The sequence below is a fragment of the Haliotis rufescens genome, unplaced genomic scaffold (genome assembly GCF_023055435.1).
Source record: "Haliotis rufescens isolate VD_foot unplaced genomic scaffold, xgHalRufe1.0.p SCAF_1, whole genome shotgun sequence".
NCBI lineage: Eukaryota > Metazoa > Mollusca > Gastropoda > Lepetellida > Haliotidae > Haliotis > Haliotis rufescens.
The window spans coordinates 73,649,521-73,663,503 of NW_025963779.1; positions in this window are offsets into that span (position 1 = coordinate 73,649,521).

Sequence of the window (13,983 nt, forward strand, 5' to 3'; positions counted from 1 at the left end):
TTGCATCATCCCCTCTAGTTGATTTCATAGCTTGTTTGAAGGATTGAACAGCTCTCTCAGCAAGTCCGTTTGTAGCAGGATGATATGGAGCAGATAAGTTGTGTTTTACACCATTACTTCTCAAGAATGTTTCAAACTCATTTGACACAAATTGTGGACCATTATCTGTAACAACTTGCAGTGGTAATCCATATTTCGCGAACAAACCTCTCATCACTTTCACTTTCGCATCAGCAGTAGTTGAATTCATAACAATCACCTCTAACCATTTGGAATGAGAATCTACAACAATGAGGTACATGTGACCATGAAAGGACCAGCAAAGTCCAAATGAATGCGACACCATGGTTTTGATGGCCATGACCAATGATGAACAGGAGCTTTTGTTGGATCATTTTGAAGATTCTGGCATGTAATACACATTCTTGCAGTACTTTCAATATCAGCATCTACTCCAGGCCACCACACATAACTTCTAGCAACTGATTTCATTTTCACCATTCCAAAATGACCACCATGTAACTCATTTAGAACACTGTTTCTGAGTTTAGAAGGAATCACTACTCTCATTCCCCATACAATGCATCCTAATTGAATTGAAAGCTCATATCTTCTTGAGTGAAATGGTTTCATTATTTTGTTCTCACTGTGATCTTTATCCCAACCGTTCATCACTGCCATGTACACTTGTGAAAGAACAGGATCTCGCCTTGTCTCATTTCTCACATCACCTGCTGTAATAGGCAGATGTTCAAACTGACTTGCATAGAACAAATCTACATCATCACTCACACATTTTGTTGTATCAGGTAGAGGTAAACGAGACAACACATCAGCATTTGCATTGGCAGAGGAAGATTTGTACTGAATTTTGTAATCATATGCACTGAGAATCAATGCCCATCTCTGTAGACGAGCAGCAACTAATGATGGTACTGACCGTCCCTCACCAAACAGGGCAGTGAGAGGTCGATGATCTGTCACGAGTGTGAAATGCCTACCATACACATACTGATGAAATCTTTTCACACCAAATATAATTGCTAGGGCTTCTCTGTCAATTTGTGAATATCCCTTTTCAGCCTTGTTCAGTGTTCTTGAAGCAAATGCAATCGGTCGTTCAGTACCATCACTCATCACATGAGACAACACAGCACCCACGCCATAGGAGGATGCATCACATGCCAATGTTATTGGCAACAATGGATCATAATGACACAACACATCGGAACTTGCAATTTTTGCTTTAGACATTTTGAAAGATTTCTCACATTCAGTTGACCATAGCCATTTCTTGTCTTTCTGCAACAGTTCGTTTAACGGGTGAACGATTGTAGAAAGGTTCTGGATGAATCTGCCATAGTAGTTGACTCCACTGAGAAAGGAACGTAGTTGTGTCACATTTTCAGGTCTTGGAGCACTGATGATAGCTTTCACCTTATCTTCTGAAGTATGAAGTCCTTCTTTGTCAATAACATGACCGAGATACTTGACTGAGTCTACAAAGTATTTACACTTACTTTGTTTTACTCTCAAGCCGAATTGTTGTAATCTTGACAAAACTGCATCCAAGTTCTGTAAGTGTTCTTCATCATTTGAACTGGTCACTAGAATATCATCTTGATGACATAATACTTTCTGCAAACCTTGAAGAATTTGGTCCATTGTAGCTTGAAAAATTGCAGGAGCTGAAGCAATGCCGAAAGCAAGTCTTGTGTACCTGTAGAGTCCTTTTGGAGTATTGATGGTGAGTAGTTTCTGTGAGTCTTCATCCACCTCCATTTGTTGATAAGCATGAGCAAGATCAATCTTTGAGAATTTCTGACCACCGGCAAGTTGAGTGAACATGTCTTCAATCTTGTTTTGTGGATACTGGGTCACATTTAAAGCTGGGTTTACAGTAGATTTGAAATCGCCGCATATTCTGACAGATTTGTCAGGTTTGACCACTGGAACTATTGGTGTAGCCCACTCAGAATGTTCTACTTTGATAATCACGCCATTTTTTTCCATTCTTGAAATTTCTTCATTCACTCTATCATGAAGTGCATAAGGAACAGGCCTAGCTTTCATGTATTTAGGAGACATGCCATCTTTCACTTCTAAATGGGCTTTGATTCCATTAATTGTACCCAGTCCATCAGAAAATACATCACAGTATTTCACAAACATTTCACTGAGTTGATCTTCACTTGACATTTTGTGACACATGTTGACATTATTTCCTAATGATTTCCAGTCAATATTTACGTATGGTAACCACGCCCTCCCCAGTAACGGAGGACCTTTTCCCTGCACGACATGTAGTGGTAACTGGTTTACTCTTTCACCATCACGAACGTCAACATGTATGATACCAAGATTTGTGACAAGCTCACCTGTGTATGTTCTCACTGGGATTGGCGATTCTTGTAAGCTGCATTCTGAAAAGTTCTGTCTGTAAACGCCTTCAGTAATGATAGAACTTCTTGAGCCAGTATCTAACTCCATCTTTAGATCACGTCCATTTACATTCACTGTCACCCATATGACATCTGCAGCACCGTGAATAGCGAGCAAATGATTTAGACAGTCACCTAAATCATCTAGAATGTCATCTTCATATTCATGGGTTGAACAAAGTTCTTCATTGATAGCATTTACACGAAAAGTTTGACGCCTACCGTTTCTGTCGCCACTGTTGTGTATGTATTATGTTATTTGTCCGACCCGCACATTGGAGGAACATCAAATCTTCAATACATAACAAAACCGTAGTTGGCTCAATCACTGTTTAATGTAGAACTGGCACTGCCTAACACAGCTGCCTAGGTTACAACAACATAATGACGTCACACCTAAAGTGACGTCACTGCACGTGCGCATTGGCACACTTACAATGTAAACATACCTAACATGCACAACAGACATGAACAGTGTCAAATAGCTATTCATGTTTTGATCTCCATAGGCTCTGGCTTATCATCATGTCAAAGACATGTCCACAGCTCAAAGGTATCTGACTTGGCCTCTGCAGGCAAGTCTTCTAGTATCTCAGGTACATTGCAAGCCCACTGACAGATGTCAAAGCCACCTTCAGCAAGCACCTTTCTCAGATTTGTAACTAGTTTCTTTGCTTGGTCAGGATTCATCAGACTATCCAGGCAGTTGTCTACGACTCACCAACACACTTCATAACTTCAGGGTTCTGCCGCTGATCGTTAATTGCTTCGGTAGGGCAATGGTCACACAACATTGACTGCAAGTAGTCCCGAAGGTCAGTACCTGCCATTCTAGATATCTGGATCAACATTAATGTTCATATTACGCCACAGGAATCTGAGAATGGGTTTGTCTTCAGGTAGGAGTTGAATCTGGTGGAACATACCCTATATATCACCTGATATTCCAACTGGGTATTGTCGAAATCTCAAGAACATGCCTAGGAGGCAGGATCCAAGGGTAGGACCCAGTATAAGCTGACTATTGAGATCTTGGCCCTTGAACTCGTAAGAGCAATTGAAGACAAAACGATGTTCCCCATTGTGTTCAACAAGGTGATGGGGCATAAACCATGATTCATCGGTTAACCTTGCCTGTTCGTCACTTATGATTAGTACAAAACCTGCATCAACTAGTCTCTGAATTTTATCATTGTGGATCTTTGCAAGCTCTTGGTGATTCTGATGGTGTTTCTCAGTTCGTCTCAGGTTCAACATCACAGCTTCCTTTCCTGCCTGTAACTTAATATGGTCTGATTTTCACAGGAGTGGTGTTGCTTAGTGCTTACCATCGCTAACTTTCACTTGCACTGCTTGGTATGCACTGCCACTAGTGCTGGACTATTGAATGGATCTGAGCTCCCCCTTTCTCGGTGGCATCATGCAGGATTGTCAAATGTAGTTTCCGACAAGATAGACAGGTCTTCTTCAGGTTACACTGTGCCATCTTGTGTGCATGACCACATTGCCAACAACGCTTCTTATCCTTTATCCAGGCAATAACTTCTTCTGTTGACAGTTTCTTGAAGTCGACACAGTTGCTGTCATGATGTTCACCACTGTTGCAGTATGCACAAAACCCTGTGGTACCTGCAAATGTCTTAGGTTTAGCAGCCTGTGTTAAGGTTTGGACTGTTCAATCTTGGTTGAGAATACTGCAGTTGGAGGATTTCGCTTCTTTGGAGGGTGAGAATTATACTTTGTTGATCTGTTTGAGTTTCAGGTCTGTACACAGCAACTGCTTGGTGTGTGATTCTTGTCGCCAGTGCTTTCATTCTCAACCAGTCGGAGAAGTGAACAAGGGTGTATGTCTGATCTTTATCAGTACTGAGGATGTTCTTTTTGATGCAGTACTCCACGAAACTATCGCGAGTTGAAGGTGGTAACTTTCCCAAAAGGCGATGAACATGAGAGCCACATCGGAGTTCATACCCATTTTCAAGGGATTTCAGACAGACAAGGCAAAGTTCTCGAATGTGTCACTTTCCCCAAATCTGACTGGAGCCATGTGCATAAATGTAGCCATTTCAGACTGTACAAGCTGCCGGGGCCGCTGCCACTATTTGTAACATTTGCAGCGAAGTCATTGGAAAAAGGCTCAAATTCTGAGGCATGAGGATTCAGTTTCTTTGGTGACTGGGATTCAGGTGGTTCGTCATTCTCTGTCAGCATAGATTCAAGTAGCTTGACTTCATGTAGTTCTCTTTCCAAATTCAGAATCTTCCTTACTTGTTGTAATTCAGCATGCATTCACTCTCGCCTTCGGGTTGGCTTTGTTCAACCATCTGCGCCCAAAAATGTGCTGTGCGTATTTCTTCTTCGGCTTTATGTTGGGCTTCAATCACCTCATCTTCTAGTATGCTTAAGACTTCATCTGCCTCCTGTTCCTCATGGCGCCTATGGCAAAGTTCATTAAGTTGGGCTTGCTCCTTCATACATGCAAGTTTGGCAGCCTGATGATCCGACAGCTTACTGGCAGCTAATATGTGACTACGAACCGAATGGCGGCTTTTATGACAGATGTGACTGATTGGAATCTTCATCAGAACGTCTGCTGTGTTCACCTGAGTGTATTTTCTGATCTAGATGTGTGACTTTATGAGAATGCACTGAATGTCTCTTAGATTTTCTATCCAAATTATGTGCATCAGAATGACATGACACTGAGCGATTGGAATCAGAATTGTTCGTTTAACCTACCTTACGCAAATGTCTAGGGCTCTGAATGGAATTTGTTTCATCCATATCAACTTGTGCCATCTTGATGAAATCGGACTACTTTGATAACCGAGTCTGACATGTTTAGGCTGTTGTTCTTGGTTACTTGTGTTTGGAGAACGTCTTTTGTCAGGAATTGATTGAATGCTTTTGAAACAGGAAATTCTCACTCGTTGAAATGAGTGTGTCAAATCTCACTGGTATATATGTCTGAAGAAATATCATGTTACATTTGGTTGAATGGTCAAAATATTTCAGTCACTATCTTTGATACTCAGAGACGGCACAAGTCTCAGTAACCAGTCAACACACAGTCAACAGGCCATTGGTCTCACTGTCAATAGTTCAGCAGATCTGATCAATAATCAAGATCTTTCTTGTAATAAAATGGGTCTTACTTCGCGGAGTACATCAAATCACTTGAGCACCTTGATTATAAACATGAAAACATTTGGAAAACATCTACTGATTCCCAGTTGAAAGTACACATGCTCTGCAAATTCTGCAATCTATGGAAATCTGCAAGGCAATTGCCATGTTGTTTATGAACCAAATGTTGATTTTTGTTCCACGATTTTGATTGAACTATGCTTAGTCTCTTTAGTCCAGCCAAAATACAACTCCACAATTCCAGCCTAGATTGGCAAGGGTGGAAACTGGTGATAGGACAATGTATCCATCTTCCCGAATTTTAAAGTCCAAAGTGAACAAAGTATTTCGTAAATCTGATGTTTTCAGGATTTGGTTTTGTGTGTAACGATCATCCACTTCCAAGCCCATGATGGTGTCCATGTGTACCTCCTGACGACTCGGCAGCTTTGAGGTGTTGAGGGGTGTTTTATATTTCATGGCTCATACTCCTACTATAAACACCCGCTAACACCTTCTAGTTGAATGACGAATCAGTTGTATTCGAAAACATCGTCTCGGCATCTTCCTGAGGCAAGGGAGTTCAGTGAATTTAAAAGTCCAGTTTCCACCTTTGCAGAACTAGGCTGGAATTATGGAGTTGTATTCTGGCTGGATTAACGAGTCTATGCATTGTCCAATCAAAATCGTGGAATGAAATCAGTATTGGGATAATAAACAACATGGCAACTGCCGTGCAGATTTTAGTCGATTGAAGGATTTGCAGAGTATGTGTACTTTCAACTGGGTGCTGGCAGATGTTTTCAGGCTTTTTAATCAAGGTGTTCAAGTGATTTGATGTACTTTACTAGGTAAGAACCATTTTACCGGTATTACAATAAAGATCTTGATTATCAATCAGATCATCTGGACTGTTCGCCATCATTTTGTTTAAAGAAGTGGCAAGTGAAAGGAGAGGTGGAATCTGATTGGTCAATAGGAGGGTCATAGGAGGGACATAACGCATAACTGCCACTGGTGGCACCATGATCGAGGCATGAATTTCCAGCCTAGTTTGGCAAGGGTGGAAACTTGACTTTTATGGTCAGTTAACTCGCTTTCCTCGAGAAGATACAATGTATCTGGTCCAAGTTAACATGAAACTGTTTATATCTACACTTACTCAGATTACTTGATCACGGATATGGTGAGTATATCAGAGGGTGTCAATTGCTGCACATGAAGCAGTGTAATTGGCAGAGGTGATGGAGAAGGTAACCTGTCATCACACCTGAAGAGGAAACAGTATTTGGTTAATTTAAGAATTTATTCAATAACTTCCATAACATTCCGATCAATTCACATGTGTGTGTGACCCTCTTTGAAGTTTTGTTGGATAGTGGATGGACGAATACCAATGAAATGTAGGCACCAACATGACAGTTGTTCAAGTGAGATATAGAGCAGAAACTGTACATATTATACATTAAAATTAATTCCTAGAGTATTAATGATTTGTTTATATCTTAGTTATACTTACTGAATGTGGAGAGGTAACACCAGGTTGACAACAGTGAAGGAGGAAGTTCTCTTTCTCTGATGGACTATTGATGGTGAGACCAATGGCCTGTTGACTGTGAGACCAATGACCTGTTGACTGTGAGACCAATGGCCTGTTGACTGTGAGACCAATGGCCTGTTGACTGTGAGACCAATGACCTGTTGACTGTGTGTGGACTGGTTACTGAGACTTGTGTTGACTTGATGAATTCGGACTACTTTGATAACAGAGTCTGACACGTTTAGGCTGTTGTTCTTGCTTCTTGTGTTTGGAGAACATCTTTTGTCAGGAATTGATTGAATGCTTTTGAAACAGGAAATTCTCACTCGTTGAAATGAGTGTGTCAAATCTCACTTGTATGTCTGAAGAAATATCATGTTACATTTGGTTGAATGGTCAAAATATTTCAGTCACTATCTTTGATACTCAGAGGTAAAGACGGATTTACCTAATCTTGTGCGGTGCTCTGGTAGGATGTTGGCATTATCAGGCCACCACTGAGATAGATGTTGAACAGAACTAAGTGACAAGGTGGGTTTCAGACTGAGTCTTATACCTTTTAATCTTCAAAGAAGTGCAGTTGCAGACAGACTCTTCCTAACAACTGTCTTAAGAACTACAAGACCTCCTACCTGTCTTTTTCTTTGCAGAACACTCCTTTCGTCAATTCTATTCTACTTATTTGTTCAACCGCCTCCATGGTCTAGTGGATAGAGCGTCTGCCTGGAGAGCGGATGGTCGGGGATTCATACCAAAAGACGTTAAAAGATGGTACCCAGCCTGTCGCTCATCATTAAGGGACTAAAATAAGGACTGGTGGGTTCGGAGTCAGCATACTGTGTCTGAGAGTGGGGTATTCATGTTAAAAACCTGCGGCATGATAGCTCAGTGGGCTAGCACTTTGAAAATTGGCATTAGTCCGGACTTGTACAAGCAGGCACACACAGGCACACACACCTAATTAATTGTTCCTGTGTGCATGCAATGCCATCTGTATGTTTACAGGTACCTTTGCCGCGGCTGCACTCTGTACCTGTCTCCGCTCTTGCCAGGGGGGGAGGTGTCTGCACGCTCAGTCACTGCAGTAGCATACAAGATAAAGATTACAGACCTCGAGGATGCTGCTATGGTGCATATATCATATATCAGTAGGCAAGTATTTATAACAACATAGTAATATAGCAAATTATCCATTGGGGCAAGGATATTGGTACAAACATTTTTTTTATTAGATCTCACTGAGCCAGTCAGCATGAATTAGCAATAAAAATACTGTTTTGTAATTCCATTATCCCATTGTTTATATTATTTGCGAAGCATACATAGCAATGCCACGTCATATCAAAGTATTGTTTGCATATAATGAATGATGTCATCCATTGTTTATGACACGTAGGTTCTCCTATGTGCTATTTGTCATTTTTCACAGAAAATATTGAAAAATGTGTATTCAGTCCTGTTCCAATAATCTGTTAAATCTTTCGGTGAAGATAATTAAGACATGACTATATACATGCACGTTTAACCGTCCCATCTCTGGATGTATATAGAATAAAGGTATCTTTCTCTCCAACAGGCATTTCCTCCGAATATCAATGGACTAGTTTTGGACTCTGCTTCTTTCATCCATGATGGACTGGAGTGTGTCCAATAGCCATGCTGCTCCCAACTCTGTGTGATTGTCACACTGAAGACTCCAACACGACAATCAGTGTAATTATAGTCAGCACGTTGTACTTAACTGTATCACTTAGGTTAGTATAGGAGTGGGTTAAATGGGACTTCCATGTTGTGTTACCGTCTACCCCAAAACCGAGGGGCCGGTTGGGTAGCCTATTTGTCACAGTGTTCGCTCGTCACGCTGAAGACGAGGGTTTCATTCCCCAAATGGGTAAAATGTATGAAGCCCATTTCTGATGTCCCCCTGTGTCATATTGCTGAAAATTGCTAAAAAACGGCGTAAAATACAACTCACTTACTACTTCTAAACCAGCATATGAAATTTATTACAGCCTCTCTTAGTATTAACTATGCCTGTATGTATCAATGACAACGTTAATGTTTTGGAATTTTAGTGTATAGTTTGGGAATTCAAAGCCACACTGATAAATGTTTAGTGTTTATAGCTGTGAGGGGACACATCAGTTTCTGCCTTGTTTCAAATTCAGTCTGCATTTGTCATATTAATTTTGAAACTCTAATTTGGCCTGTCACAAGAATGGATATATACAGATGTGGTTGAGCCATGCTGCTCTGGATGTATTCATTTGATACCTTCTAAACAAGCCTAGGATTCTTCAAAGTAGGAGTATAGACACTTACACCGAGTTTCAATCGTTCAACATATCTGGGTCACATTTTGCCTCTGTCATTGCAAATTCCAGTGACATTAATGACAATACTAATGTATTTCATATCGATAGCCATAAATTCACACATGCATAAAGTATTCAATAAGTACCCGGTACAACAATTTTAATTTGACTGCACCGCTCCCTGGCTATATTTCCGACACCACTCAGAAAAGTCCAGCGGTCGTTGTTCAGTGTCAATGCATTCTGTGGTAGAGAATTAGTGACCCAACTATTTCATTCTCTTGTAGGGGCGATCAGGTAGCCTCGTGGTTAAAGCGTTTGCTCGTCACGCCGAAGACCCGGGTTTGGTTCCCGACATGGGTACAATGTGTGAAGCCCATTTCTGGTGTCCCCCGCCTTGATATTGCTGAAATATTGCTAAAAGCGGTGTAAAACCATACTCACTCACTTACTCACTCACTCATTCCCTTGTGATCTAATGGCACTCTCTCCAGGGAAGAATAGGTCTTCAGCAACCCATGCTTGCCGAAAAAGGTGACTATGCTTGTTGTAAGAGGCGACTAACGGGATCGGCTGGTCAGGCTGGCTAGGCTGGCTGACTTGGTTGATGCAAGTCATCGTATCCCAATTGCATAGATTGATGCTCATGATGTCAATCACGTGATTGACTTGTCCAGCCTCGATTATTTACAGACAATCGTCATATAGCTGAAATATTGCAGAGTGCAGCGTTAAACAACAAACAAACAAACTGATGGCACACTGATCTCCTGTATATTGAAAATGTTTTTATAACTATGATTTTCAAACATAAGGGGAATTTATATGTACACTCCGATATTTCTCATGTATTTATGATCATTGTTGCCTCCCCAATAAACGTATGAAATTTATTACATATATATATATAAAGCATACGTAGATCGAACGTAAATGATTTGGAATTTTAGTATAATTTGGGAATTCAAAGCCTCACTGATAAAAATTTAGTGTTAATAGCTGTGAGGGCACACATAGGTTTCTGCCATGTTTCAAATTCAGTCTGAATTTGTCATATTAATTTTGAAACTCTTTTTTGGCCTGTCACAAGAATGGATATATACAGATGTGGTTGAGCCATGCTGCTCTGGATGTATTCATTTGATACCTTCTAAACAAGCCTGGCATTCTTAAAGGCATGAGTACAGTCAAGTCACAGTGTTTCAATCGTTCAACATATCTGGGTCACATTTTGCCTCTGTCATTGCAAATTCCAGTGACATTAATGACAATACTAATGTATTTCATATCCATAGCCATAAATTCACACATGCATAAAGTATTCAATAAGTACCCGGTACAACAATTTTAATTTGAGGTAACAGCCTAGCATTGTGGCTAAAGTGTTTGCTGGGTTGGGTTCCATTCGTCATGTGTCACTGCCTTCGTGGTCTAGTGGATAGAGTGTCTCTCCGGAGAGCGGGTGGTCGGGGTTTGATTCCCTGGTCGCGTCATACCAAATGACACTTGTTGTTACCCTGCCTGGTGCTCAGCATTAAGGGTCTAAAACATGGACTGGTTTTCATTTTAAAGTTGGGCATGGTATCTCAAGTGGTATTCATCCAGATGAGTACAAAGACCTGTGAAGATCCAGCGTAGAATAGGTCTTCAGCTGACCTGATATTCTTGAATAGTGCTGAAAGCAGTCAAACTCCACAAGCCCATGATAAATATTTTAATAGTTATTGTCTTGTGTCAAATATTGTCTTCATTGTCCGAGTGATGGTATACTATCATTTGTCACCGGGTCATAAACTCGACCCTTATCACCCTGGCTATATTTCCGACACCAGTTGTCGTAGTTCAGTGTCATTGTATTCTGTGTTAGATAATTAGTGACCCAACCATTTCATTCTCTTGTGATATAATGGCATACTCTCGGGGTAGAATCGGTCTTCAGCAACCTATGCTTGCCGTAAAAGATGACTATGCTTGTTGTTAGAGGCAAAAAACAGAATCAGGTGATCAGGCTCGCTGACTTGTTTGATGGCTGACATCGTATCCCAATTGCGTGGATCGATGATCATGATGTCAATCACTGGATTTTCTGGCCCAGACTCTTTGTTTACAGACAATCGTTATACAGCCGAAATATTGCAGAGTGCAGCGTTCAACAACAAATATCAAGTCAATACATTAGTTTGTTTGTTTATCTCCTGTATGTTTACTACCTTATTCATATTTTGAAAATGTTTTTGTAACTATGATTTTCAAACATTGGGGGAATTAATATGTACACTCCGATATTTCTCATGTATTTTTGATCGTTGTTGCCTCCCCAATAATTGTACACAGCTTGTTGTAATCTTTAATGATACCATTGAATAGCTAATGTTCAGTGCTTTATTTTGATACTTACATCATCAGTATGGACATGGTAGTTTGTTAAGAAACACGTTGGTTAAGCGCCTCAGACTATTGTATTCCCCGGCAGTCCAGGAGAGACTTACCTCTCTCAGGTCTGTATATACATCTACTTTTTTTCAAGATATCTTGTGTCTTTATCCCCTAGGATATGATAAGTTTGTTGTTGTTGTGTTGTCAAAGTGCTGTTTTAGCTACCCTCATGTTATTACTGTAATACAGCTGCTTGGCTCAGCCGCATGTGTATTTGCTGTGATTTAATTAATCAGATCCTATTATCACAGGTTTGGCTCATTTCATCATGTTTATTGTCGTCTATTGGTACAATTAGTTGTTAGTAATAAACCTGTGAAGCTGTTACCACATTTTCATCATTACTTTTTCTTGTTTAATGACACCCCTGATCATTGGAGCACTTAAGAACAAATTATTGTTTAATTGATTACTTGGTGCTTTCCCTCATAACGTTTGTAAATTTGTTTTGAATAAAGTTTTATAGTAATAAGCTTTATCATGTTGTCAACTTGTCGCCTGGCTTGTAGGAACCACGGCTGTGCTGACTGGCTTCCCCAGTGATGAATGTGTGCGACCTGCATCACTTCAGGCTTTCCTCCCACATGAAGTTGATACCCCGTGATATAACTGAAATGTTCAAAACGGCGTCAACTTCCTCAGTGGGGTCTCTGACTGCAATGGAGAGTGGTTTTCACTTTTAAAAACAAATGTAAAGCTCAATACACCAAATTACTTTCCTTCATACAGCAAAATAGGGGTCCTACTATTTAACGTCCGGGAACGTCCGGGGGCGTCCGGAAACGACCAGGAGGTTTCATCAGACGTCCGGGAGTTTAATAATACAGTGCAGTCAGTCAATGAAACATGTCTTGGTTTGGTAAGAACGTGAGAATACACACAGCAAAATAAAAACAAACTAAAATGAGTACAAGGTACAAAATATTTGATGGGCCATAAAGGGTTTTTTTATCCAACAAAGCGAAATGTTTCTATTGTTACTTGTGACACGTACGACGATGTAAAATTATAATATGTCACGTACGTATCCCAAGTATAGTTGAAGTAATGGCGTAGCAAGGTCACAGACTGACCATATGGGATCGAACATAAGACCTAAGTCTTATTGTATGTAGAGCCTTTATCACACAGACACTGGTAGGAATCGACCATGAGTGTGACCGTGAGTTGACCGCCACCCCGGCTGTGTCTCTCCCCATACCAGTACTTGCTTAACTTACTTAGTTTGGGTTTTAATGTGTGCTTATTTCGCGCACAGCAAAGTATACAGTCAGTGTTATACATGATAGTGAATGCATTTACAGTAGTAAACATTCTGATTGGACAAGGTACGCAATGAATATTTTACATTTTCAATTGAATGGACTTATATAATGATGCTGAGACTTGACATGCATGACAGGTGGCATATTAGATAGACTTGATTGACATTAATGCATGTCACTTGGGGCGTCAATCAACAATCCTCAATGACAAATGATGGACATTGTGTAATTATATAATAGCACTTTTACTGTGTGACGTCAGTGCTCCAGGGTTATGACTTATCATTTAAATTTATATATTATTTATGCTTATAAATGATGTATACACGTAAAAGTAGCATAATGACATTATCCGGTTGGGTGCGAGTCTGCCCTGCAATGAAAATATAAGCAGTATTGTTTTGAGTCTGATGGTCTACATAATATATAAAGGTATGATGCTACTATATACATCGAGAAATTACATGTACGATAATACACAATATCGCGAGTGTAAGGTGTATACAAAGATTCGTAATAAATCATATACATGCAAACCATCATAAAATACAATATCATGAATATGACAATCCGTGACATACATTATCAAGACAACACTGACAGTTTTGTGCTGGTAAGAGTATATGTTCAGTTCTAACTACCTGATGAAGATCCGGGGTAGAATAGGTCTTCAGGACCCATGCTTGCCGTAAAAGGCAGCTATGCCTGTCGTAAAAAGCAACTAATGGGATCCGGTGGTCAGGCTCGCTGACTTGGTTAGTGCATGTCATCGTATCCCGATTGTGTGGATCGATGCTCATGATGTTAATCACTGGATGGTCTGGTCCAGACTCGATTATTTACAGATCGCTGCTATATGG